General features: G+C 44.0%; 1 protein-coding gene across 14 annotated transcripts in view; it reads left to right on the forward strand.

Moving 5' to 3' along the window:
- The window catches only part of TBC1D24 (TBC1 domain family member 24), a 1120122-nt gene that overhangs the window by 129370 nt on the left and 963826 nt on the right, over positions 1-26926 (forward strand). For 5 of the 14 annotated variants that reach the window (XM_069646941.1, XM_069646938.1, XM_069646946.1 and 2 more), the window contains exon 1: positions 10128-10255. The exons of 3 other annotated variants lie outside the window; for them this stretch is intronic. The gene's annotated coding sequence lies outside the window, so the exon portion shown is untranslated. Of the gene's footprint in view, positions 1-10127; positions 10291-26926 lie in introns of those variants that run through there. 6 more of the 14 variants (XM_069646942.1, XM_069646939.1, XM_069646947.1 and 3 more) reach the window with 3 other exon arrangements.

The raw sequence follows: 26926 nt of genomic DNA on the forward strand, positions 1-26926 counted from the left end.
GATGCCTTTTGGTGAGACACAGAATTCAACAATCTCCTTTGAGGAGGGAAAGCCGGTCCCAGGGGTGGTTATGGGATATTGTTGCCCATGTTCCCTTGACCCTGAGGAAAACAGGAGATATTGTCAACCCAGCCATACTAGAAAAAGGAGAAGAAGGATTAGGAGTAAAGTTCCTTGGACAATACACCATATCCCCCTTATCCTTGTGACAATCAGCATACCCCTCCCCCAACTTTCATGGTTTATTGTCAATCTTATTCTTCTCTTCTGACGCATGTAAAATCACTGGGAGACAGTGAAGAAGAAGAGGCAACTAGGAGTAATGAAAATTACTCAGTGGAAAAAACACTCTGGTATGTGACCAAGAAGAGAGGGTTTGAGGCCTGTAGCCATCAAGATCAGGCAGGTCACTCTAATATACACATGCAAGGTCCGGCATTTAGGACCAATTCGAAACACCTGCAGCCCCTTGACATTCAGAGAACATATAAAAGCTGGAGTTGGAGGGACAGGTGTGAGAAACTGTGAATTTACTAAGAGCCGAGGAGAAACTGGGAGTCCTGAGGGCCGAGGAGCAGCAGGAGACCCCTGTGTGGAGGCAGCTATGGTGTTCTAGAGGGAGAAGCCGAAACATCAGCAGGAAACACTTGAAACACTTCTGTATTGAAACACTTGTGCATAGGCACGCTATAAATGCCATAATCATATCATATATCATATCAAACCCAGAGAACTTGTAGGACCAGCAGAGGAGGGCCAAAGTTCTGCCTACAAGCCCAGGAGCCTTCACATTATTGAGCCAGCAGAAAGAGCCGCTGGGAGACGCAGAGCCCTGAAGCCGTGATCCACGTGTGAGCATCAGCGCCGGGTAGAGACAGAGATGCTGTGTGGCAGGGAAGCCTGAATGACAGAAAGCAGCCGACAAGCGCTGAGTAAGTAGCAATGCCCAATTGAACATATATTAAATACTGAACTGAACAGAAACATTATATTATACATGATGAAGAGCTAGATGCCCAATTGAACACATATTAAATACCGAACTGAACAAGAAACATTGTATTATACGTGATAAAGAGTGTTGTGGTTTATTATGCGGTCACACCCAACTTAGGGAGTTCTTTTGCCCCCAAGCAACGTGGCGCACAACAAACCACTGTTATTTTAGTTCAGTTTGGTAAGACCTCACACCCACCTCGCACCCAACCCCAACAAATACCCAGTGTCACAATGGACTAGGAACCAGGCATGTGTGTAGTAAAAATATATATTTATTAATTTATTGAATCAAGATTTGACAAACAGACTAACATCAGCCACCAATGGTTTGGCAACACAAGAACAAAAATGACTTCCGTAATGGCACCAACACAGACTCCCAGCAACCCCCACCCTCCAAACATCAATTAGACTTGACCCCTCTGAACACAATGGGAACATCGTTTTGGTTTCTGATAGAAAAATGCACTTTCTGGAAAAGGGATTCAATGGAAAAAATTATTTTGCACTTATTACTACAGATGCAATATGAGGGAAGGAAATCACTGGGAAAAATCATTTTGACACACATAAAAAAACAGACAGGGCTTTGTGGTTTGGGTCAGAGCACAATGGGAACAAAGGGGCAATTTTGTTTTTTCCACCACGCATGAAAAGGAAATACAAGGCTTCACAGTTCTGATTTAAAATGAAGAGGGATCAATGGGGAATGTCATTTGCAACCTGCACACTCACTTGGAAACAGGGTTTTGGGGATTCATTCTTTTGGATTCAGGACACCCCTTTCTGTACCAAAGTCAGGGGTTTTCTTACAAATAGCCAATCAAATCTTTATGTCTATAAAGGCCCGAAACATACTGGGAGGAGCTTGTTAGTTTTGAATGCTAACAAAACACATCCCATGATTTCTATATGGCAATTAATTGATTTACTTCAATTAAATATACTAAGGATCTACACAGACAAACAGGGTATTTTGCTATAGGGAAATAACTAGAACAATACCTGAGAAAAATGCAGGGCCTACACGCTCTATGGCTTTGGGATCATTTTACTTACAGGATAGGCCTTGTAGTGGGCATCAGGGAACAGCAGGGCACCTCTGGGACAGCAAAGGCGTCAGTCAAGGATAGTCCCCTCTGGCTCCTCAAGGGGTTCCAGTAGGCATGTATGTCTCCTTGTCCCTGTCTCCAATGCAAGATTTAGGGCCTCTCTGCTTGGGTGTTTCTCGCAAGAGTTCAGCAGCAGGTTACCTCCCGGAATAAAGTGAAAAGGCCCAGTTCTGATGCAAACTGGACCTTTTATAGGGCAAATGACATCACAAACCTGTTGTGATTCCCACAGAAGGGATTGGTTGGTTCTCTCCACCCATGTCCCACCTGTCTGCTAATAGGACAAGGAGTTGAAGGTGCGAGTTATGAAAGCTAAGGAAGGAGAAAGCTTTTTCATCCCAAACTGACATGTGGCTTTTGCATGTTTAAACTCTGAAAATCTATCAACCTGGCAAGTACCCTGATTTTTCAAATCTTTACATGTATGGATATATTTGTAAGAACTACATTTGACGGCAAATCGGATGATGCTAATCTGAAGTCGGCATGCCCTTCCTATGCAGCGATACCGTTTTTCTTCCTTTAATCAGGAGCCGCATCAGTATAAAATATGACACTTCATCATACAAACACTCATTTTGTCCTTCACCCTCACACCAACTTTAAAAATTTTCTGAATCATGGGAAGGCACAAATCTAATTTTTCTTAATAACTTCTGGTAAGTTTATCACACAAACCTCATTTTGGTATGGTTCAAAGGAGATTTCTGTCACCTTTAATAAAACTCTGGAATGAGCATTGTTGCATATACAATGTATTTTTCTATTAATTAAACCCCTGCCTCACAGGCCTCCTCACTCTCCTAGCCCCCACCTTTTTTTAAAGTTTCCTTTATCCCTAAACATGTGACCAGCCAGATGCTGGTTTATGTTTATTTTGGCTTATCCCTCTTTGGCTTCCCAAGGGTCCTGGCTGTAGCTTAATGCACATTTTATGAGAGTTGCAACCTCAAGGTTGCTTCTGCTGAAAAAAACAGTTAGGGCTTTATCTATTTCCACCATGGTCCGCATCTCAGGCTATGTATTTCTTTGTATTTTTTAAGCAATGAACCTGATTGATTGTTGACAACCAGACCTCGCCCTCTGGGACAAGCAGAGGAAAGGTCTTTGAGGTTAAAGTTCCAGTTCAGTAGAAATGCCCAACTGCATGTACAATTTTGCAAGAAATTGCTTTTTACTCACACACAATGCATTTTACATGAAGCATTTTATAAGGCATCCGGGTCTTCTGTCCATGTGTAAAGTATTTCTTTATTCCCACAATGGCAAAAGACACGAGTATCACTTCTGGATTGTCCATATGCAGGCCAGTTATATGAGAAACCCATGTTCATCTTGAAACCAAGTGGGCACTTCTCTTTGCATACTGTTATTTGGGATGACGAAAAATAAGTTCTTGTATTTCCTATACATGCAATAAGCTTTGCTTCACTTTAGATTTCTGGATCACAATATTGTGCTGCATTGAAAATAATGCACCTGCTGCTATCTGTCTCTTTAAGTAGAATGTGTAGCTTTCAATGTATTTAGTAAAATAGCATTTTCAGCCACATATGTATTTTGCTGTGCATTGGTCACATCCAGCACTTTTAAGTTTCCTTCACTCGAGCTCCTGTTTGTTTTGGGAAAGTTGAAAGAGGCCCATTTCCGTTCATGTCTTAGGCCTTAAGTCAGAAACATGTTTTGGACTAGCCTGCATTTTACAATTGATACCATCAGTCAGCTTCACTCTTAAATACAGGCCTGGCATCTTTATTTCTGGCATTGAGGGGCTATATTTTACCCCAAAAGAGCCAGGGGCTTATAAAAGGGGCCATTGAGCCTGCAACATGAAACCAATACATTCTTTATTGACTTTAAGAGAAAAAAAAGATAATTATATATTGAATGGATTGAAGGGCCTAGGGCTTATAAGAAATGGCTGTCAAAGCCCAAAACTACAGAAATTGCATGTAAATAACTTTTCCAATGCAACACCTCAAGGGTGCTTTGAATTGTTGAATAATTGAACATCAGATGGGGGAGCTCATGGTTGTGTGACCTGTAATGGGTGGACCGAATGGTGTGACAACTGCTCCTAGACCAGTGGGCTTTCCTGTGCCAATTCTACGAATACCAAGACTCCAGTTATAAGCACAACAGTTGGCCACTGGTTTTGTGACCTGTAATGGGTGAACTGTGTAGTACAACTGCGCCTAGACCAGAATCGACTTAAAAGGTTTAACAAACTGCTTGAGGTGAAACCTAAAGGAATTTTTGGTGAAACTAACCAAAAGGAGGGTCAGGTGAACCCTATGTTTTTCTATGAACTTGTGAATTAATGACCCTCTGAAGTTGGAAGTTTCAACTGTTATGCTGACCCTTATAAGAAGGGGTCCCTAAGTGTTAAGGTTGGACAACTTGATCTTGGGGCATGGATTTCCAGAACGACAGTGATGTGTGAAATTGTTGTGCCAACTATTAACTGTGATACCTGCAAAGCCACAGGAACTGGCCATCTAAGAACTTGTATAATCTTTGCTGAGAGTAGATACAGTTTAACTTGTGTTGAACTTGTATCAGAGAACCTTACGGAAACTGGAAATACCATTTGCTGAACATTTAATTTGGAACACTGACTTTGGTTGAGAGTATTCCCCACTAATTTGTTGTAGTTGTGAGGACAGCATATGTTTCTGACACAGACAGAGGTTTTGCTTTTGGACTTCCTGACACAGACTTTCCTTAGTGTAAGTTAGGCAGGGAAATCCCGCCATAGCATAGGGTTAGTTAGGCGTTATACCATCTGAATCATTAATAAAGTTGTTGAAACTACAGTTACGTTATCTGTGTCATCTCTCTTGGTACCATGTCTGTCTCACACAGTTCAAAACTGTACAACTGTCACAATGTAAGCAAAGTCTCTCTTCATAGCCCGTGTGAACTCCCCTTGCCCATGTTTTAAACGTGGTTCTAATTCACAGTTCAGGAATAGAATACAAGGAAATCTTGGGTCTTAATAAAGTTCCAATACAATTTGATGTAACTTCAATTTATCAACAGAAGGTTTCATCACAGATGATAAAAGACTCTCCTTATTCCTTAAATAGTGTCTCAGTTGCTCAATAGCAACAATGTTTGCCTTGGTAAGGATGATTTGCCACTTTGACAACTCAAAGAAATAGAAATTCTCTGTAACAGCCTTGCATGGCTCTTCCTTTAGCACCACTGACAACATAAAGTGTCTTTGTCAAGGGCACCTCATAGCACTCCTTTAACTTCCACATGGCCTGCTTCCACGCAAGGCCTACATTCTCCAAAGGTTTGCCATCTGGGTATACTCCCCTGCCCGAACAACATTTCACCATAATAAGTGTTTTTGTGGTCAATGTCAACTGACAAGAGGTTACAACATCTTCACAGCCTTCAACAAATTGCAGCATCAAAACGTTCAACAACTTTTCAAGGAAAACATGATTCACATTGGTGCTCTTTCATACTCTGCTGTAAATGAAGCTCCTCTCCTTCTGAATATCTTTTCTGAGAAGGGCAGGTTTTTTGACACTCTTGTTTCCCCACTACACAAGCAACCAAAGACTGTCAGGGATAGCGTCTCTCCCTGCCTCTGGCCAGGTTGTGACAATGTGTGCTCATACCAGCTTGCACTATAGGGTGTATACAAAATGAGCAACAAGTTTCAGAGTTTATAGATCTTGCATTAGCCCTCTTCTGCTGTTGGCAATATCAGCTAGATTGTGCGGGCCTTGGTTTCAGTCCCGCTTGGCTTGGGCAATGCTTATTGACCAAACTCTTAACAAAGTTGCCCCTTGGGTTGCTGGGTTTTCCATAGACTCACACTTTTAAGATTACAGTCATTTGGTTTTGATATAAAAGGTTTTTGCTGCTTTTCCCTAATTTGATATTCAGAATTAACTTGGGAATCTCTTTTATTCACACTTTGACTCACATGCGAGTGCTGATTCTGCAGCTTTGCAATAGTTTGGTATTCAAAAGTAACTTGTGAATCACTTTCCTTCACATGCAAATGCTGCTTCTGCTGCTTTGCAACAGATCAGATTTCAAAACTGTTCTCTGCACTACTTTTGTTTCTACACAAGCGTTGTTTACTCTCTGTGTGCCTGCTTTTAACACGTGAGCTGGGACACAGTGCTCCGGAGTCACTGACAGCTTGTGAACACACCGGGTAAAATGTGTGCATCTGTTCCCCTTGCTGCTCACAGGACTTCTGCTACTGTGGCTCCTTGTGACTCAGTAAACTGCTTTGTTTAGTCTGCCCTACATGACTTCCAATTGGAGCGCCTCTTGCTCCTGAGGCCCCCTGGTGCACACAAGCCACCTGAGGCAGCCTCCTGCACGCTTCCTGTTGCCCAGCCTCTGCAGAACAGGTCACAAGGGGGAAAGATTTCCTCCTGGACAACCTCTGCACTTCAGATTCCTTGGGCCACAGACCCTCGCAGGACCAACAGCTGAAATCTGCCAAGAAGCGGTCCAGCATCTTTTTTTTCCTCCAGCTTCTGTCTGGGCAGCCATTACCAACCACGCGCTTCTGCTTCTTACTTCCTCTGCTCTTCACTACCAACGCCAACTCTATGGCCTGCACCTGAGAGGGCCTTTTAAGCCTCTCTGTCTCCCTCAGGTGTGGATCATCTGTATTAATGAACTGACGACTCCTACAACATTGTACCTCTTTAGCCCTCTTCTTTGTCCCAGTACTTGGGGAATTATGGGACTTGAAGTCCCCAATGGAAAAATGTGGTACTTGCCACTTCACTCCATTGAATTGTGCACACCAGTCTGGTGTTCAGAAGGTGTGAATGGGACTGCAGAAGGGCCAAGCTTACAGGCCACCAGAAGTTGAAAGAAATCGAAACATGAATGGGTGGAAGTTTGGAGAATGAACAAGCAGCTCCAGGTGCCATGTCAGATTCACTGCTCTGCACAGATGTTGAAATTCAGCGATGCCACCTGGCAACCAAGAAAAAAGAAAAAGTAAATGCCCACTTTACATTGCCTGCGGGGTCCGGTCTCCAGCTCAAGGCACAGGGCAAATTGCTCCCCCTCTATCATAACAGGCATGTTAATGTGGGGTTAAGGGGTGAAAACTGTCCAAGTCTCAGGCCCACTTTGAAAAAAGCTTTAGCAAATCCAACAGTTTTGGCTTTTGAGTATGCTTGGGATAGGCATTTACCAGGCACTGCCGTAATGGTACTCGTTGGAGAATGGTCTAATTACCTGGGCATATTATAAGAGTGCCTGACAAATGCCAATCTAATACCCATACACAGGCCAACACTATTGGCTTTGTCAGTGCTTGTTTTTAACAGGAGTTCAGGGCAAAGAACATATAAACATGAAATGCTGACAGAACACTTGCTTAAGAGATTTTGATTTTACCAGTAGCAAATTTACATCTGCAGATAGGCCATTAAACCTCAGCAGATTACTTGGAAATAACTAAGAATCTGGGTTTTATGGTTTTTATTTTTGCACCATTTTGTCTTTATTTAAACTTCTTTATGTTGTTATCATTTTTTCTGTATTTATCCACATTTATTTTTGCTTATTTATTTGCATGAAAAAACACATGAAAAAACACATTTGCACTCCTAGTGCAACATGCTCGCACACATCAAGGGTTGCATACCTGAAGCCATTTAAACAACTTAAACAGGAATTAAGTTCCTTTTTACCCTTTCATTTATGTTACTTTGCACAGCCACTGACCTGAAAAGCATGTCCGAACACTTAAAGACCCAACCAGGAGACATGCATTTCCGTTTTTATCCATTTAATACTGAAAGTGAAAGTGATTTACATTTGTATTAATCTGTAAAAAATCAGTAAAAACGGAAAACACAGAACCTTAGAAATGACGCTGTTAGGCAAATGCTTGATGTTGCTGCGTGGATGTGTTTTGGGAAGGAAGGCCGGTAATGGGTGGGAATGGCTATAGAAAATAACATGGCAGTCAATGGGTGGGGAAGAAAACCAAACAACACCCACGAGCTGTGTTTCCTTCCTCATGGCATCTCCCTTCTACCTGTACTCCAAAGCAACATTTTTGTCTTATAGGTGGTGCTTAGCACCATTTATAGCCAGAGAAGTAATTATTCATGAAACTTGTCTAGTGTTCTCTGCTAATAAAATAGTGTCTGTTGTTCAATAAGGTGCTTGACTGTGCAATAAACTGTCAGACAACTGACACCGTGAATCACAGATATCTTTCACCTTAACGTTTAGAGACTATACTTACTATATGGTGGAGTACTTTACAAATACAACAGAACATTACATCAACAACACCCAGTGCTGAAAAAGGACACATTTTACTCTGGTAACAGCTCCCCAGGCCACCTCCATGTCGGGGAAGAGGGGAAAGAGTGAGGAGGGTGAAGGGATGGGGTCCCACCCAAGGTCGAGCTGTGCCAATTTTCCGCAGGAATTGAATCAAGTGCAGATGAAGGGCATCTGCGGGAGACATGGAGTCCTGGTTTGCATAAAAGCATAGAGCATTTTGGGAACATAAGAATAATCTTAGAATTTGTTAATACGCCTGTGATAGTAATTCAAGAATGAAATCCTTCTGAGCAAGAAATACAAACTCGGCTCTCTGGGGCTCATTACAGGTTTACCAGTGCAGTATTAACGTGCCGGTATTACCGGTACACACTTGTAGTTGGCCGGTGAGGTAGCTGGAATGACCTGTAGCTGAAAGCTGAAGGTCATTCTGCCACCTTACCGGCAAATATTGCCTATATTATAGGTGCTGGAAATACCAGCACCTGTAATACTGGAAAACTCCCCCATGGATAGGGTGACCAGATAAACATTTTTAAAAACGGGACAGGCAATGGGCATAGAAGTAGGTCTACAGTAAACACAAATGTGACTCAGATAAACTGTAGTCCTACTTCTATGTCGGTGGCTTGCTGCAGAGGTGTGCTCACAGGCACACTCCTCTGAGCAGCCAGGGAGGGGAAGAGGTAGGAAATGGGGGCATGAATGCTTGCATTCACATGCCGGAAGAGTTGCACCGGGGCCGATTTCTGGCAAAAACCTGGACCGTAGACACCCAACCACCCAATCTCGGGACGGGGTTAATTAAATTAAAAAAACTCCTGGGACGGGGTGCAATTTCCTGGGATTGTCCCGGGAAAGCCGGGACGTCTGGTCACCCTACCATTGGATTCCTGTGGGACTCCATGGAATGGGGAGTTACACCGTCACCCGCACTCGGAATCGGGTGGACATCCTACCAGACACAGTGCCGGTAACAGTAATAGTTTGCTGGTATCCTGTCAGTAAATCCGCTAGGATACATAGCTCTCAACTCACATGCTTTTGGGGGGTGTCACCCGCCTTGTAAAGAGCTGACTCACCAGCCAAGCCTCCTGCACGCCCATTCATTTCAATGGGCTCTCACCTGCCAAAAACAAAATCGGGTGTTTTCAACCGCCTTAGCGACACAAATGGTTGAGAGCTATGAGGATACCAGCAAACTTGTAATGAGGGCCTCTGTTTATTTAATTTGTCACAATACACACCCTACCAGTATAAAAATGACCATATGCTACAAACCATATAACACATTGCTTTGGACTACACAGAACGACATTACGTCACTTTTTTTACAATGTCTTTCCAGCTAACAATAAGAAGTTCTCTATAACTAAACGAACCATTTATTTTATCTATACACAGAAACCAGGCGGGGTCGGGGTGGACTGTGTGTAATTCGACAAATGACCACGCATGTGCTCGCACAAAGTCAATGGATACCGGCCCGTCAAATAATCTGATAGGAAAGGGGGTTAACATCATAAGAAGGGCAAAACCAACGAAGGTAAACTACGGCACAATTTATAATAGAAAACAGAACGTGAGCATGCGCAATATTTGGCGCTAGTCGGGAGGGTGAGAGCGCGTGAGTTGGCGGCGCGCGCTCCAAGAAATGGAGCGCGTGCATAGGTGTGTTGTGAGCTCGTGCACGGCGGTTGGCCTTGAACTCTTCTTGCGTTGGGACCCGGCAGCGTGAGCTGGCAGAGTTTCTTAGTGCGCCTGCGTGGACCTGTCAGTTCCACAACTGTGAGGGAGGAGGGGCACACGACGTTTGTCAAGGCAGTGGGAGGCAGCTGAGGTCGAAGGTGAGCAGTGCGCAGACTGTTATTCGTAGGCAGCTGTAAGTGGACGCCCGGACAGAGGGTGGCATTGAATATCATTGTCATAACGGACGCTTGTTTTTGCAACTATTGTCGGCAGTGTTTGAAAGTAGCGCTCTACAGTCGCCCCATTTGCATATGCTATCACCGTACAGCATTACCACTTGAGTCTTTGACAACATAACCGCCCCTCCCAGGAGCACCCAACACCGGCATTTCCTAGGAGGAACAGTTCTCTAGAGCTGGTCGTCTATTTAATAAGTGGTCTGACTGCATCCCCATAAAGCTGAGCCTTCTAGCCCATCGCCTCATGAGTATGTCACCAGGTCCAGATTTTGTTGTTTGAATCACGGAAATTATAGATTTTCTTTTCCTATTTGAAATTCGTGAAACCTTCCAAAAATGTAAAAGAAAAGCTGAAATGGATAACATATGCATGGAATTGGGAAACTTGAGAGGTCTGCCAACAAGAGACTTTTTGTTTGACTGCCACACCCACGAAATGACACTAGTTTGTTTGACTAGACTAACCACTACACGATTGCCTGTCTTCCCTGCGAGGCTATTACGCTCCTAATGGCTTTTTCTACACCACCAAAAGACTCCTTTTGGGCCCTTCAACTACTGCATGCGTGCCACCCACAAACATGTCTGCATCATCAACCACCCCCCATGCTCCCCTTTGTGTGGATTATACGTTCTTTTGTGGTTGAGGGCCCCAGCAAAATGTGTCTTACCCTGACGAGAGGGGTGTGTGCGTACATCCAAAAAGGTTTTGTCTAAAGCCTCCAAAAGCTGTTGGCGTTCTAAAATATAATTTTATATAATTTGGCGCCCTGAAGCCTGCGGGTTCCGGCGCGGTAGAAATAAATAAAATAATATGCATGCCCAAACGAAATTTGGTTTGTTGGCTCCTTCTTCTCAAAATACTGTTTGGTTATTGGTTTCCAGAAAATGGTTTGTACAACTATTTTCGTCCCCAGAACGTTTCATGGTTCTGATCTCGGATGGTGGTAGCCTGGCGAAAGAATTTCTTTACCTGACTTTACAGAAAAAAGTTACAAATGCAGTATGGACCAGCCATTAATTGAAGATTACATTTGACCAATTGAATGTTGTGGTTCCGTATTAAAAATCAGTGTGTGAATGCCTTACAAGAATTTTCCTTCAGTAATTGGTACGTTCAAAAATGCCTGTCATATTTGGAGACAGGATGGTCAGCTAGACTTCTCTTCAGGGGACATAATACATGGCATGAGATATGACACCTACTTGGGCTAGTCCTTTCTTTGAAATCTGTGAAATCCTCTTTTGTATGCCATTAGTATTTATACTACGTTGTGGTGGATGTGTGGTTTTCTTTTTTTTTTTAAACAAGACCCATCCCCGCCTCACTTTTGCCCTAGAGGCAGGTTATGCAACCTGCTTCTCTTCTGATGTTTTAGACTATGGCTCCCTTGATCCCTCACGATTGACTATGCTAGCTGGGGCCGATGGGAGACATTTGTGGGATTGTTTGCCAGAGCTGAGTTCTGCGACTTATTTCTGAGCACTGACACTTGTTGTTTCAGAATGTGTCTGGTTATGTTGTGCCGTTTTTAACTCAGTCATGCAACAGCAGTGTGCACAGGATGTATGGCTATATATTCTGGCACTCATTAAGCAATAATCACCCGTTCCACGGGCTGGAACGAGTGGTAACGGCCCGGGACCCGAGTTAATAGACCCGAGCATAGAGTTTAGCGAGTGTCCCTGGTGCCGTTACCACCATTCTGGCAAACAGCCCCACAAATTGCTACTCTTATTGCGTAATGAGTGGCCAGAAAACATAGCAATGCAGAGTTAAAATAATAAAGCCTATTGGCACCCCGGATTGCCAATTCAGTAACCCTGTGTGTGGATAGCAATGTATTTTGTATGAATGAACGTGGAGGACAGGGCTCCAAGCGGAGCTCCTCTTCTATTTCAGTGATGGCTAGGCCGGCCAGCAGGAAGACAGAGCAGCATCGTTGGAAGGCATCAGGCAAGTGGGGCTGGGGAGGGATGGACAATTGAAAGGGAAGGGAGGGTGGGAGGAAGATGGCGTGGCGGGATAAGCAGCCGTCCGGTTGGTCGGAACGCAGGTTTGGATCGTGGCATTCAGCCGGTGATCCGAGCTACCCGATTGCTTGCTCCCCCACATCCTGGGTGTTAATTATTTATGAACGCAATAAACAATACCGGCGCTGCTGTTCTAGTTCCCCATTTTTCATTGATTATGACAAGTTGTAAGGTGATAGTGCTGTGCACTCATACAGGCCATGCCTTTACATTCGTCCTGTCAGCCTACATGGGCATTACTACTGTAATAACAATTAGCACTGCTTCAGGTCGGTTGGTGACTTGGGTGTATTTTTGAGCTGCAGTCCTGGTACGAGGGGTAGGTAACTACTTAGCGGCCCAGTCAAAGGCAGTGGTATGGGTGGCATGCACGACTTGTACTAAGTGCTCCAGATAAGATTTTGGAGATGGGAGTATTCTACTCTCTATTTTTAAACTTTGAGAGTAAATGTGATTTTAAGGGAGTAAAAATGACTTGTCTCCTTTGCAAGAGAGAAAAATGTATGCAACATCCAGCCGACGTGTGCAAAAACTGTATGCAAATCATTACTATGCGGCAGCTTTCTGCATTGACAGAATACACCTTTTAATTATTTCTGGCCATTTGATCTCACCTTTATATATTTAAATGTTGAAATCACAAAAACCTAGCCAATTTATATAGTAAAGCAAACTTGAATTTTTTTTTTTAATTTACTTGTGCATAATCAAAAGTACATGATTTTTACAAGGCTAAACATTGATTAAAGAGATCGGGCATGTATGGCTCAGTTACCAGAGTTCGAGTGTAGTGACAGGTAAACAGCGGTTTGCCTGTGTATGAGATAGAGAATTTCCATTGGGAACCTCACCCCTCGCAGAAGCAGTTAGAGCGAGAAAATGGGATGGGAATGCGCTATGCTCCAAGGGCGTTGATTTTAATAAACGCTGCTTCCAGCAGTTTGGATGTTGCAACAGTCCAGTGGGTTTTTTCCCCAGAAATGAGACGGTACCACCAGGTGTCTTCTTCTATTAATTGACGATCGACCCAACAGGGTGACAGGAAAGTAATTTGTTCTTTCGTTAAGGAAGGACAGTTCAAAAGGAGGTGGCGAACTGATTCGATAGAGTTTGGAGCCTTGCATAGTCTACAGCTTTTAATAGCAGTTTGGTGTCTTATTCCCAAGATTTCTCTTGTGTGGAGTATGTTCAAGCGTGCTCTTAAAAAAATAGATCTTAATTTCCTATCCGGAAATTTTTAACAATAGGCTAAAGGAGTGTTTAGCCTATTGAAGGTAGGAGGGAGGTGGCTCAGCAGCTTGCAGGCATGTGCTTGATCATTGGTCGTTATCCAATCCTGATTTTTCAGTTTTTTGCTGACTCTTACTGGATTGGAGATGAGGTCATCCATGGTACACGCTAGCTCCTGCAGTTTGTTTTTTGGTGTTCAGCCCAGTTGGCAAGAGCCTTACAGTCAGTTGAAGTCGTCTCTTGAGCAGTGACATTGCAGATGGGGAGCGCATCTTTTTGAATAGTGCTAGTGTAGAAGCGTTCACCTTGGCCCTCAATGATAATAGGCCCAGCTCTCTTCTCACGGCCACAATGGGAACAGAGTTCGGGAGGCCGAGAACAGATTTCCAGATGAAACCCTCCAGTTTCTGCCAGAAGGAGGTTGGTATGGTAAGTGTAGCATCCATACCGTAAGTCAGAGCCGGAACCATTTTGCCCTTGTAGAAATTGATAGCCGGTATCAAAGAAAATTTGCCGTACTTGCGATCCACCATTCTTAGTTGTGAAGTTAGATTTTTTGCTTTCACCCATAGATGTTCTTGCATTTTAGCATCCTGAATACTTCCATCAAGAATTACTCCAAGGTATTTGAATTGAGAAACCACTTCAATTTCTGTTTGGTGGACAGTCCAGGGCCTAATATTTTTCATTGATGACTGAGTTTTGGAGAAGATCATGATTTTAGTTTTCAGTTTATTTATGACCAAGTTGTTGGTGTCCATATAATGGGCTAAGTTGTTCAGCTGGCGTTGGAGGCCAATGGGCGTTTGATCAAGCAGGATCTTATCGTCTGCATATAAGATTCGAGAAAGCTTGGAGCCTCCAAAGTTCGGAGGAAAGGAGCGCACAGTGGATTCCGACTCTTTGAAATCACCCAGAAAGGCAGCAAAAAGCGCAGGGGCCAGCGGACAACCTTGCTTGACTCCTCTTTTGGCTGAAATTTCCTTTGACAGAGACCCTTGTTTATTGAGACGGACACTTAACGTGGTGTTGGCATGCAGTGCCATTATTGGGTTCAGGATGGCATCTGGGCATTTCCAATTTTTTAACTTGTTCCACAAAAGCATTCTGTCCACTTTCTCAAAAGCCTGCGAGAGGTCGATGAAGGCCGCGTATACTGTCGGGGCCCCTTGTTTGATTTTCGCCTTCAAGATGTTTACCGACGTGCTTCCGTTCTTCTTGAAGCCAACTGCAGGGGGCCGAAAGCGCCCAGCGGCGGAAGCGGTCCAGCAGAAGAGAAGCAAATAGTTTTCCCAGGATATCCAATAAAGCTATGGGCCGATAGTTACCTGGTTCATCTTGACTTCCTTTTTTGAAGATGGGTATTATTATAGCTTTGGTCCAGGATAAAGGGATTTTCCTACTATCGGTACAGTGTTTGAAGAGAAGACTTACAAAGGGAACCCATTCCGTGATGTGAGTTTTTAGGTCCAAGTTGGAGAGGCCGTCAGGGCCCGGGGCTCTAGAAGATTTCAATTTCTGAATGGCCATAGATATATCTGTTTTATCTGATAAATCGGCCCAAGATGACTGCGTCAACTCTACCCGGAGATTTATGGTGGAGTGTGGGGTCGTAAAAAGCGCTGTAAAAAATTGAACCCAGGCTGCTTCTGACACTGCGTTGAGCATATTGTTATGTGTGTTGCTCTGCGAATAGTTTATCAGATTCCAAAAGTCGGCAGTTTTTTTTGAGGCAATGGCTCTTAACATTGCTTCTGCGTCGTTTTGATATATAACTGCTCTCCTTGATCTTATCCATGATTTGCAGATTTTGTTGTGGTTTTCCCACATGTCCCACGCTGCCCGTGTATTTGCAATCGTTACTCTGCGTTTTTGTTTTCTTAACTCCTTCTTTTTCTCTGCTATGAGTTTGTCATAATTATAAGTAAAGGATGATACCGTTGTCCTCCTAGGCCCCATCTTCTTTCTATGTTCAATCAGAAGCGGAAGGTAGTTGGGCCTCTGTGTCTTTCCGGAGGTGTTAGGAGTTTTAGCTATCTCAGCGTAATGCTGGGTTAGAGAACGCACATTGGCCGCAGTAAGGCAAAGCCGGGTTTTTGGGAATTCGTCTCGATGGAAGGAGAGTACTGGTTACACAGCTTGACATCGGCTGACCATTCCAAAGTGAGCATGTTATGATCGCTTGCCTCCGTTTTCACCACCTGGTAGTTGAGAATTTCTGTGGTTAGTGCCTGTGAGACAAAGATGTAATCTAGAGTTGCCGTCGACTGGCCTCTTTCCCAGGTTGGAATGTGAGTATCTTTGCCCAAGATCCACGCTGCGTTGTGCATCCCTCTTGCAGCCATGAGGTTCATCCAGGCTTTACCTCTATATTCCGATTGCGTAGTGGAAACGTCCACAAGATCTTGTTGGTTACTGTGGCTGCAATTCGCATTAAGATCTCCGCAAATTACAAATTATTGCAAACGGGTGTTCCATTCCAGCATAATTTCATCTATGGTTTCAGCCATGATTTGACAGAAGTCTGCTGCTGCTGTTCTTTGCGGGTTCCAATACATGGTTATGAAAGCTAGAGGGTGCTTATGACGGGTTTTAGTACCAGGGCGTAAGCTGTCAGCCTCGTAGTTCCACTCTATCAGGACTGCCAGAACCCCATATGACCTCTTCATGGTCTTGATAATTCTCAGGTTCTGTCCTGAACGAACCGTGATTAGAAGTCCGGCAGACGGGCGGCCTAACGGGCCCTTAATAGCTGGTGAAGTCTCAATTTCAAATCCGTCCATCAACGGTTTTTCTTGGAGCCAGGTCTCTTGGAGACAGAAGATATCAAACAATGCTAGATCTACGGTGCTGGGTTCCGCTAAGTGGGTGTGTCCTCTCGTATTCCATGAACCCAGGGTCAAAATCTTTTGGACACACAACTTGCTGGCTTCGGAGGATGGTTGCTATCTAGATCGTTTAGCACTCAGCGCGCCTTTGATCCAGTTCCAAGGACCACCTGCTGAAGATGTTTTTTCCCTATCTTCGCTCTTCCTGGTAGGTGAGCCTTGCCGGTATTTTCTTTGGATGTCCTTTCTTGGGGCCGGTGAGTAGACTCTGGTAACATGTCTCAGCATATATGGTCGATGTTTGTCCATAAATTGTTCACGCGGGGTGTCCCTGTTCTTCTCAATGCGGCCTCTTCTATTAGAGAAGTCAGATACAGCTGCCGCATACGTTCGGGCGAGATGGAGTGTTCGTCGGGATGGTTCGGGAGAACTAACTTGTTTATCTGTCCATCGAGTTACTTCCGGTGAGTGGCGTGCGTCTTGGTTTAGGCCGCTAGGTGCTTTATTCTTGTCCACTGAGTCACAGAAGTGTGCTTTTAAGGCTTCTCTCCGTGCAGAAAGATAATGAGACGGGCTTCGGGGTTTATAGCTGCTGGCAGGGACCCTATCTTCTGTCCGATCACTGGTGTTTTCCGGGGATATTATTTCTGATAACAAGAACCCCAAGGATTTTAATTCGTCTCCTACTTCCCTGGAAAGGTCCTGTAATGGAGCAGCGTATATGAACAGGTAAGCCTTGGCCTTGTTATCACTGTGATAGGGCTGAATCCATTTAAAGTCATCAGATTTCAGTTTCTTTAGACTGACTGTCGAAGATATGATTTTCAAAACTGTTCTTCGGTTTAGAATCATAAAATTGTCTTAACTGGAGATTTGTTCAATTTTGAACAAGCGGGTCTGGTTCTTCCTGTTCACTTCTGCCTCACGAGATTGTACACGGCTGTGTGAGTTGTTATGATGGGATTCCGAATATCCATTTTGGCGATTTTTATTTGCAGAGGTGTCCCTTGAGGCTGGCGGGTAAAACATAGTTTCCTCTGAGGCTGCTCTATGAGATGTTGAGGTCTTCCTAGAATGAGCTTTCCGTGGTGGGGTAGTTATAGCAATGGGCCGCTTCTGAGTTTCTATAGACTTTGATTCTGCAGCTATTGGAGATTCATCGGGATGAACGGAGATGTTTGCTATAAGACTTGTGTCCGAAAAGTCATCTGCTGATTTTGGCGACTGAGTTAAGTCCGTAGTAGAGACTGCCAGGTTGCCCCTTACGGACAATGCACCCCCTTATGGGTGGACCTGGGAGGCTGAATCACTTATCTCTAGTTTTTGAAGTAGGGACTGGGCGGTCGACCGTTCCGTCTCTTCTTTCCTGCTTAATTTTAGTGATTTTTTTTTTTCCCTCAGGTGGGAGAAGCCTCTGACCGGAGCCAGATCCCCCTGTCAGTGCTTCGCTCACCGTAGATCTATTTGGCATTGTTGAAGCTGAGGGTTTATTTCGGAAAAAAGGTGCTAGTTCCTCCCTGTCTGTAAACTCATAGGTCTGTGTGGATTTGTGGACCACCGCGTCCACAAGTCTTCCTTTGGAGCATGTGCGTGATGAGGAACAGGGCACGCCTTCTTCCGGCAAGTCTTTTTTTTTGTTGAGTATCATATTTTAGATCAATTGCCGCAATGAAGCCCTCCAAGAAGGTAAGCTTGGATTGAATGATATCTAGAGATGCAGTGTTGTCTTTTGATGTATCTGCCAGGGATTCATAGAGTTTGCAGAACGGAGCCATTGCTATTGTGATGGCAGACATGATCGTTGTCATGTCCTTCCTCCTAGTAGGTGATTCTTTATGCCTCAGAAATTTGGCCTCATTGGGTCTACCATTCCTGGCAGGTGTAGACTTCAGTTCTATCGATGTTGCATTAGTAGCTGAATGTCTCCGTCTCAAGCCAGGTTCATGAGACGGAGAGACCGTTTTAGGTGTATTCGAGTGGGCTGGAATCCATATTTGTGCAGACATCTCTCTTTGGGATGGATATACTTCAGGCTGTAGGAGATCCAAGATCTCTGAGACTCCATGCCGAAGAGGCCTGGCCTCGGGGAATAGAGACTGCGGCACTATGCATGGCAGAATAGTGAGGTAAGCTGCCCCTGCATCAAGTTGCGGAGATATTGATTGCACTGGGGTAGTAATCATTGAAGTTTGTGGGGGCGGTATGGACGAGGATTGAACCGCTATAGTGGTTTGCCGAGAGTCCAGAGCCTGGGGGGCATCAGGCTCGTCTAACACTGAGCTGGGAGCTGCCACCTCTGCTGTTTTCCTGCACTTAGAGGCCGGCGGGGTTTGCTCCAATGCTTCCAGTATCTCAGCATCCGATGGTTCGGAATCAATGAGTGCCTTTCTTTTCCCCTGTGTCTTAAAGAAGTTCAAGAGGGCATTCGACAACATGGGGGTTGAAAGGAGACTTTTCCCCGAGGATCTTTTTTCATGGGCTAGCGGAGGCCCCGTTTGTTTCGTCTGTTTAGTATTCTTTCCTTTAGGATCCGCCTGATTTTGTTGTGGTTTGTTAGACGGGAAACTTTTACCAATGAGGCCTTGGGACGGGACATTTCTCTGAGTCGCCTTCCCTTTTTTTTATATAAAGGTCTTTTTATGTTAGACTGTAGGGACGGGTTTGGACTCCCTCGGGATACAGGGGAGAGGTCCGAGATAGACTCGGATTCTGATTCTGAAATAGCTTCAGGGGGGCCTCTCATCCTTTGAGGGATAGGGCGGGCAGCCATGTTCTGCTCGACGACCCTAGATGGAAGAGGGCCCATAGGTGAATCCACAGTACTGGGATGTAAAAATTCCTCAGAAGACAGGGCCATTGTTGCTGGGACTATGGGAGACAACAAAGATAGGGTTTTCCTTGCCTCGTTAGGTTCTGTGGTCAAGACCTCCAAAGGAGCGTGCATCTTGGCCGTAGTAGTTTGTAGGGGTAGAGCATCTGGTTGAACAGTCAGTTGGTCGCGCCTCACAAGGGGGGTTACATCCTGTGGCTGGAGCTGCGTCTGAGGAGATGGCTCAGAAGGCTTAGGCACATCCAGCATTGCCTTGGTAGAGACAGGCTGGGATACCATTTGAGCAGGTCCGCCCACCAGAGCCGCTTCCCTCAGGTCCTCCCCCTGGGGTCCTCCGACCCTCACGGGGGGCAGACCTCTCGCCGAAGCGGTGTCGGGGCAAGCAGCGCTGGCTAGCGGGAGCGTGTGCACTCCCAGGCCTTAATTAGTGACGGAGGAGATTGGAAGCTCTCCAGGGCCTGTCACTGTGGCCTGTGACACAGGCCCATTGAAGACTCAGTTAGTTGCCGCAGAGTTCAAAGTGGGGAAGGTCCTTCCGGGAAGCAAAGAGTTTGGCGCCTTTATTCCACTAAGGCCATCTTGCCCCAAAAAAGGGCTAGTAGACTTATAGTTCCTCGCTTGGGCTGAGTTGGACAAAGGAGCAGTCAAAGCAACCACCGGCAGGTCTGTATTGGAAATCGTGGGTGAATAGGTCTGCGTTAGAAGCCGGGTTTTTTTTACATCGCTTCGCAGGAGGCGCTTCTCCGGGTCTTCTTCCATCCCAGAGGGGCTCTGAAAAGGCAACAAAAGGTGCGATGGGGGAAGAGGGGGGGGGGGGAGAGAGTTGGGGAGAAGACAAGAAGTAGGGAACAGGGACAGAAGGGAGGAGCTAAGAACGGGGGAAGGCAGGAAAGCAGGAAGGGAAAAGTACGGGGAGGGTGAGTGCCGGGGAGATAGAAATGGGGATGAGGAAGGAAGGAAGGAGGGGAAGGGAGAAGGGAGGATGTAGCGCACGGGCCGCCTCGGACAGCAAGTCACTGTTCCTTTTCAGCAATGAGGGCAGAGCACATGAAAATAGGACGTGAAGCAGTTCAAAGGGTCATGGTAAAGTAAGACGGGAGTGGTGAATAAGACAGCCTACCTCCCGTCGGTGCTGCACAAGCCTCTGCTCCACTCTTCACGTCCTGATGCGGACTGGTGCAGACTGGAACTCTGCCCGGAACTCTGCACGCGCTCCGCGCGGAAACAGAGTTTTTGAAGGAAGTGGAGGCTATTTTCCTTAAAGGTGCAGGTCGCCGGAAAAATAGCGTGGAGACAGGAGAAGCAGTAAAAGCGTGTCCTTTCCAAGCAGTATCGTGTGTTTTGAGATTCGATAGCAGAATTATCTTTTGATGCTTAATGATCCTAATTTCCTGGAGTTATTACTACCTAATGGTATGCCAGTGTTATGATACAACAGTGCAGAGAGGCAAGGACTCCATGCAAAATCCTATATCAAATGGTTATTTATATAGCTCTTTTGTCAAAGCATTGTGCATAGAACATATACGACCAAACCAAAGTCAGTACTCCTTTATTGACCTCAAAAGGATGAAAGGCTGAGTTGGACATGGCGGGATTCGAACCCGCAACCTATAGATCACGCACTGATTGTAGCAACAAGTGCTTAACGAGAGCCTATCTCATTGGCTAACCTCCTTCAGAGGTTGGGTAACTGACTATCGACTGAGGTTTAATAATCACAGTACCTAGATGTATGACGAGTCATTCATGAAGCGCGCTACATAAAGTTAAATACCTATCTGGATTATCACAGCGACAGGTTTTGCTGAGTTTCTATTTCAATTACCAATGTAACTTCCATTTGTTTGTTTTTGAACAGCGCTTGCACTTCCTTGAGAGTCAGGTTTTGGATGTTTTAATTGTAGTCCTGACGATTTGAGAGGCTAGAACACCTGTGATCAGTGAAATGACAATCACTCACCCTTGAGAAAAGACTCTGCTGCCACTGACCATTTATAGTAATGTACCCCATTGACTGCAAGGTTGAATGGATATAAAGTAGACTGTGCATAGTCATCATTTTACACACTGTTTTTATAATTATAGTGTAAATTATAATTTAATTTACACTTATAATTTAAGTGTAAACATGATCTGCCTCTGCATGATCATGCACACTGCACCGGAACTTTGAAAAATACAATTGTGCAATACTGGTTTGCTTTCACTGGAAAAAAAGCATAACTTGTTAAAAAATATGAATTCTCAATTGCAACTTAGTTTTCCATCTTATTAGTTATACAATTCCTAAAATTCTAGGAAAACGTGCACAGTGCTTCTGATGCTGAATGGAAAGAAACCATTCCTTTTATCACAATGTGTAGTTTTTTTTTTTTGTTGAAAGGCTTCAGAGAAATGCATTCTATTTTAGAGGTGGCTTGCAATGACATCCATGTAGATAAACTGCTCTAAACCTGCGTGTAAATGTACCCAGGAAAATAATAAAGCTGTCGTATTTACAAGATATTCATGCGTAAAAAGGCCTCGCACCCACCTTATCTGGAGGCCTGCTTGTACTGTTGCACCTCTGTAGAGGGGGGCACTTAACGGCACATGCAGGGCCTTATAAAGCCAAGCACTACCCCATTCACTTATGGTATGCAGAATGCAAGAGCACTGATATCGAGGTAGACTGCATCCCTGACGAGGCACAGGCGTGCAAGAAAATGTTTGGGCTGTGGTACTTATCTTTTTACAATGTAAGGACTGGATGGGAATTTTTGTCACAAACATTTGGAGAGCCAAAAGTTTCAGACCCCTTTCTTAGTGTATCTTTTTGAGGTAAGGGAAGAGTGTTCTACTTTTTAGTTTACACACAAGCTCAGGTTGCTTTTTATCTGATATCATGATGGGTTCCGTGCTAGTATCTAGATACGGCTTGTAGTATAAGCTATAGAAATGTTTGCTATAATTAATGCATATAGCTGCGTTAATTTGAGCAAACCATACGCACGTTCTACTGTGGACAAACCAAAGTAGTGGTATTGCATTATGCCGTGGGAAGTTGTTGCTTCAACAGCAGCTAGAGGGGCTTTGCCTTTTTTAACTAGGAATTCTTGCATTTAGTTGCTGGACAATCGGACTCCAAACTGTTTTCTTTCCAGGGAGAATAGTATTCGCTAACATCAACTGAAAAAGGTTTGCCAATTCTGTGTTGTTCAACCTGTGGGTTGCTCTGGACCGAGATTCGTCCCCAGATTTCTTTTTTTCTTTTCTTGTTGCTCTCATGGTCTCGTGCCCAATTCTAACTCCTTCAGGGAGAGTGATGTTCTGAAGAGAAGGCTGGGGGCCACAATAATATTTTAGCCAAATCTACAGCACATAACCTCTTCACACCTTTTGAACAGACTTTGGGCACATGTGCATGCAGTGTAATATCGCTCTGTCTATAGCATTTTGCAAAAAGGAATTGAAATGCAACAAAGCCACACTTTTGCTAAATTTGGGCCTCCTTCAAGATTCTGAAACTTATTTCTATTTGATTGCGTTAATGACAAATGTCAAAAGCTGCTTTGTGGACATTGTTCCGCCTAAGTCATGACATTGGCGGATTATTAGTTTACGGATCCAGCCTCTCATTGCATCATTGGGCATCCTTTCCAGCTCACTGTACCCAACCCATCAACTCTAAACGATGGCTTCACAAGGATTACTCTGGTGCTGTGAAGAGCTTGTTCTTTCAATATGTACTTGCTAATCCACTGGCTCTACTATGATTATTTGGTATAATGCTTTTGCTTTGTGAGGGGTGAGGTGGTGGCGTATAAAGTGGTGTCTACATCATCATGTAGAAGGCATCTTTACAGGGGTTGGGCTACCCCTCTCAAATCCCACTTAAACCATTATAAATGAGGTTTCTATGTATGCAAAGGCATTAATTATGCAAAGTAGAATTATGAGAAATGGTCGAGGACCAATGCTTTTAACTCGCCTATTAAAAGTAGTATTATCCCCAAACTGGGCCATTTAATAGTCTTCAAACCCATTAACATGTGTCTGAGCAACAGCCACTCCCTCATTCTCGAACATGATGGGCGCGTTTTGTGCAATCTAAAAGTTCTAAACCCTCCACCACACTGCACTTTTGCTCCTGGCTTGGTCTCGTTAATTACACTGTCATTAAACATCAGTCATAGTATACAAGGCAATTCTGTAAACGACGATATGTCCTAAATATCAGATCAGTGAAATTAGGTGTAAAGTAGTATGATAAAGTTACCTTCTTGGATTTCTTCATATTTCTTGTTTGTAATGTATGCCACGTGTAATTTTTCTTACATTTCAGTCCGTTATCAGAATGAAAGGTAATGTGGTCAGACCGCACTTGGGCACAATATTTTGAAAGCGTGCGCGTTTAACTCGTCTTCCTCTGAAAGAAACAGTCTTCTATATTCAGGTCTCGTCAAGTCACGCCACGATTAAAATCTAATCTGTGAATATGGTAATGATTGATTCCGAATAGATTCTAGAAGCAATGCTTTTTTTTCCCCATTATAGTAGCACAGTGGAAATCTTAAAATTAAGTTGTCACTGTTTTGGTTTAGCTTAAGTATAGGCTTTGTGTTTGCACTTAAAATTCGGCGCTTAAGGGCAGGGCACTTTTACAATACAGGGTGATTGTTGTGAAAACAGAATTGTTAGTTCTTGTGTTGTAGCTTAAAGTACTTGGTATGTTTTGACTATTTTAAGGAGTGCGGGTGCGTTTTATTCGGGTTTTGTATAGCACACACTTGCCGATGGTGTTTCCTTGTACTGTTGAAGTTACGTTTATAAATCAATAATTATTTAATATGTTGTCGTCCAAGTTAACCGGTGGTTTATTGGTTTAACAAATGAGTAGCTGTCGGTTTATTCGCATTCGATGAACACTTAAACTGTTTTTCCCAAATGGTATGCTCATGTTTCATATTAAAACTAATTTGTGTCTTGTGGTACAAGCACGTGCTTGGGCGAATCGCTGTGAAATGAAAGGCGGGGCACGTTTTAGAGCAGATTATTTTATGAACTGTTGAAAACTCAAAACTAGCCAAACGCAAATCCCGAAGAAAACGAACCGCCCAAACTCAAGCAGCTCCGACGTGCCTCTGCAATTATCATGTGGTGTTTCATTTTGGTTTGTGTCACTTTTGATTTATGTAAAAAAAATGTACAGTGCACACGCCCAACCTTAACGTTGGTCGCCATAGGATTTTTACTTCACTCTTCTGCTTTACTGACCTTCTCGAGCCTTTTATCGCCACGCCTTATTTAATTGTTTTTTTAAATCGGTGGGGTTTCCATTATGCCTAGCCTCGGCACTGTAAAACTACTGCTGCAGTGATTGGCGCAGTATGAAAGCTTAGTGACCTAACATAACCTACTCAAATGGCGTTTATTTTCTGTTCTCACTTTAAGGGCAAGTCCACAGGTTGATTATCCTATGACTAACTACGCATTCTTTTTCGCGCTTGCATTTCAGCTAATGTACTTTTTTTTGTAGCCCCATCTTTTAGGTTATTTGTTGATCGTTCTGCGTATAAAAGTTTAAATGAACGGTATATTCGAATGTGCAAGTCTCTTTAGGTTACGTTCAAGTGTCAATCGTGGCACAATAACACAAAAAGACCCTGACAACAGAGCAACGTGTAGGTGGAGAACAGAAATCGGGGCGTTTGTTCCTTGATTGAGACAGCCATTACCCAGAGCCTCTACATCTATGTACACTCTATAGATAGGGTACTTTTTATATCATAGAAAGGGCACAATGAACCGGACAGATGATATATGCAAAAATATACTTTATTCACATAGGTAATAAAAAACTGCAGAAAATTGACTTGTGCAGCCTGTATGTAGTGATTGGTGCAATAACAAACACTTGTACAAATATGAATCAAGACGAATCAAGACGAATTAAGAAAGCGTGCTCTGACGCTTAAAGCTAACCAATTATAGAAAATGGTTCTGACACCTTGATGTGTCATGCTACCGTAGAATAGATCATAACATACGGGGTAAAGGGCGCTGACTGTTGTGCGGCTGTTAGGCGCTGGAGGCCACCCGCCCTACTTGCGGTCTTGTTTCAGGTGTGCATAAGGTGGTGGCATCTCTTGTTCGTATTGCCTCTGGGTCGCGGAGTTCAAGGCCCCACAACATCTTCCGCTCCTACTTGTAAGATGCAACCACACACTTTGAAAACTGGTATGCCTCTTGCAACGGGCTCCCTGGCGGTTAGAGGTGAAAGAATATTACTAACCCCGGTGCCACAGCAACGCGCGGCAAGCATGACATGCTCCACCCCTCGTTCGCGGAAGTCAAAAGAAAGAGGTATGGCTTCTCCGAATTTGGGAAATTGTAAAGACATCCGTATATTTTGGAAAGAGGCCAGAGAAAAGACGATTGCTAGCACAGTCCTGGGGTCGGACCAGTTGGAAACTGGAATAACAGGTGCAAGTGTTGCAGGTGGTACCATAACATCAAGCGCAACACTGAAAACCTGTAAGTCAAACTACCCTCCCCAGGACAGGGTAACACCCCAAGTCCCCGAACCTGAGGTTGTTCGTATATCCCTCTCTGAAGGAATGTCAATTTCAGATAGTGCCCTACTAAAAGCAATCGCCTTAACAGCTAAATTACCTTAAAAAAATATAGTAACTTGCCTGAGTTCAGATGTTCTGCCCTTTTCAATACAAGTTCTCCCAGATAATCTCTCCAAATCCCGAATGTTGTTTGATTCCCCTGAAGAGGGGAACAGTAGTTCTGCTTTGAGTGTCTCCTTCATGCAACCAACACCTAGAAAACCTCAAAATTTGCTTCAAATGGCCACAGAGTCCTCTAGTGAAATGCAAAATGGAAAGCTACTTGAAGTAACATTTCACGCCATGAATATGGCAATCCATGCATTGGGTAAATTATGAGTCCATTGATTCTAAACTTGCTAAACACACCACTAAAATGGAAGACCTACGAATTTGGCAGGAAACGTTTGAACAACAATTTACCAACAGACTCGTATCCCATACTCTGACTTAAAAAAACGAAAATACCTGGGATGGCGGTCGCTTGCCAAACCCCTAATGCCTGCAAATCCCTGGGGCCTGGCAAGCTAAAAAAAAGACACTCATATCTCCACCATATATTGAAAAAGTCATACTTGAGATAATGGAGCCGGGCCATGTTCCGCAAAACAAAAAATCTGCAGTAGAATTAGTAACTAGCAGTAACCAGGAAGCTGCTTCTAAAAAGAAGTACACCATCTTTAAGGCAGGTATAGTGGGCTCTCTTTTAGAAAATGGTATAAACAAACCCGTCAAAAAATCAAAGAAAGAAAAGAGGGGGTGACAGCAAGTACTAAGCAGTTTTTTAGGGTTATTAATCTACCTCAAAGTGCAACTTCCGCTTGTCAGGCGATAAAGAAAAAATATAAACAACAAGCATTAGCGAAAGAGAATAAAAGTCTGATGAAAGTCTCAGTTGGTCAGATGTCATATGCTCCATTAGATGATCTACTGCAGCACATAGACATGGGTAATTCAGATTCTTGTCCTGAATAAAATGATCAACTGGATAAAAGTGTTACAGCGATGGGCCATAAAGTGGGAGCGATTGCATTGGCACAAGCCCGTGATTTAGAAGCAATGAACCAAC

Source organism: Ambystoma mexicanum, chromosome 2q (assembly GCF_040938575.1).
Source record: "Ambystoma mexicanum isolate Mex_15411 chromosome 2q, UKY_AmexF1_1, whole genome shotgun sequence".
Classification (NCBI taxonomy): Eukaryota; Metazoa; Chordata; class Amphibia; order Caudata; family Ambystomatidae; genus Ambystoma; species Ambystoma mexicanum.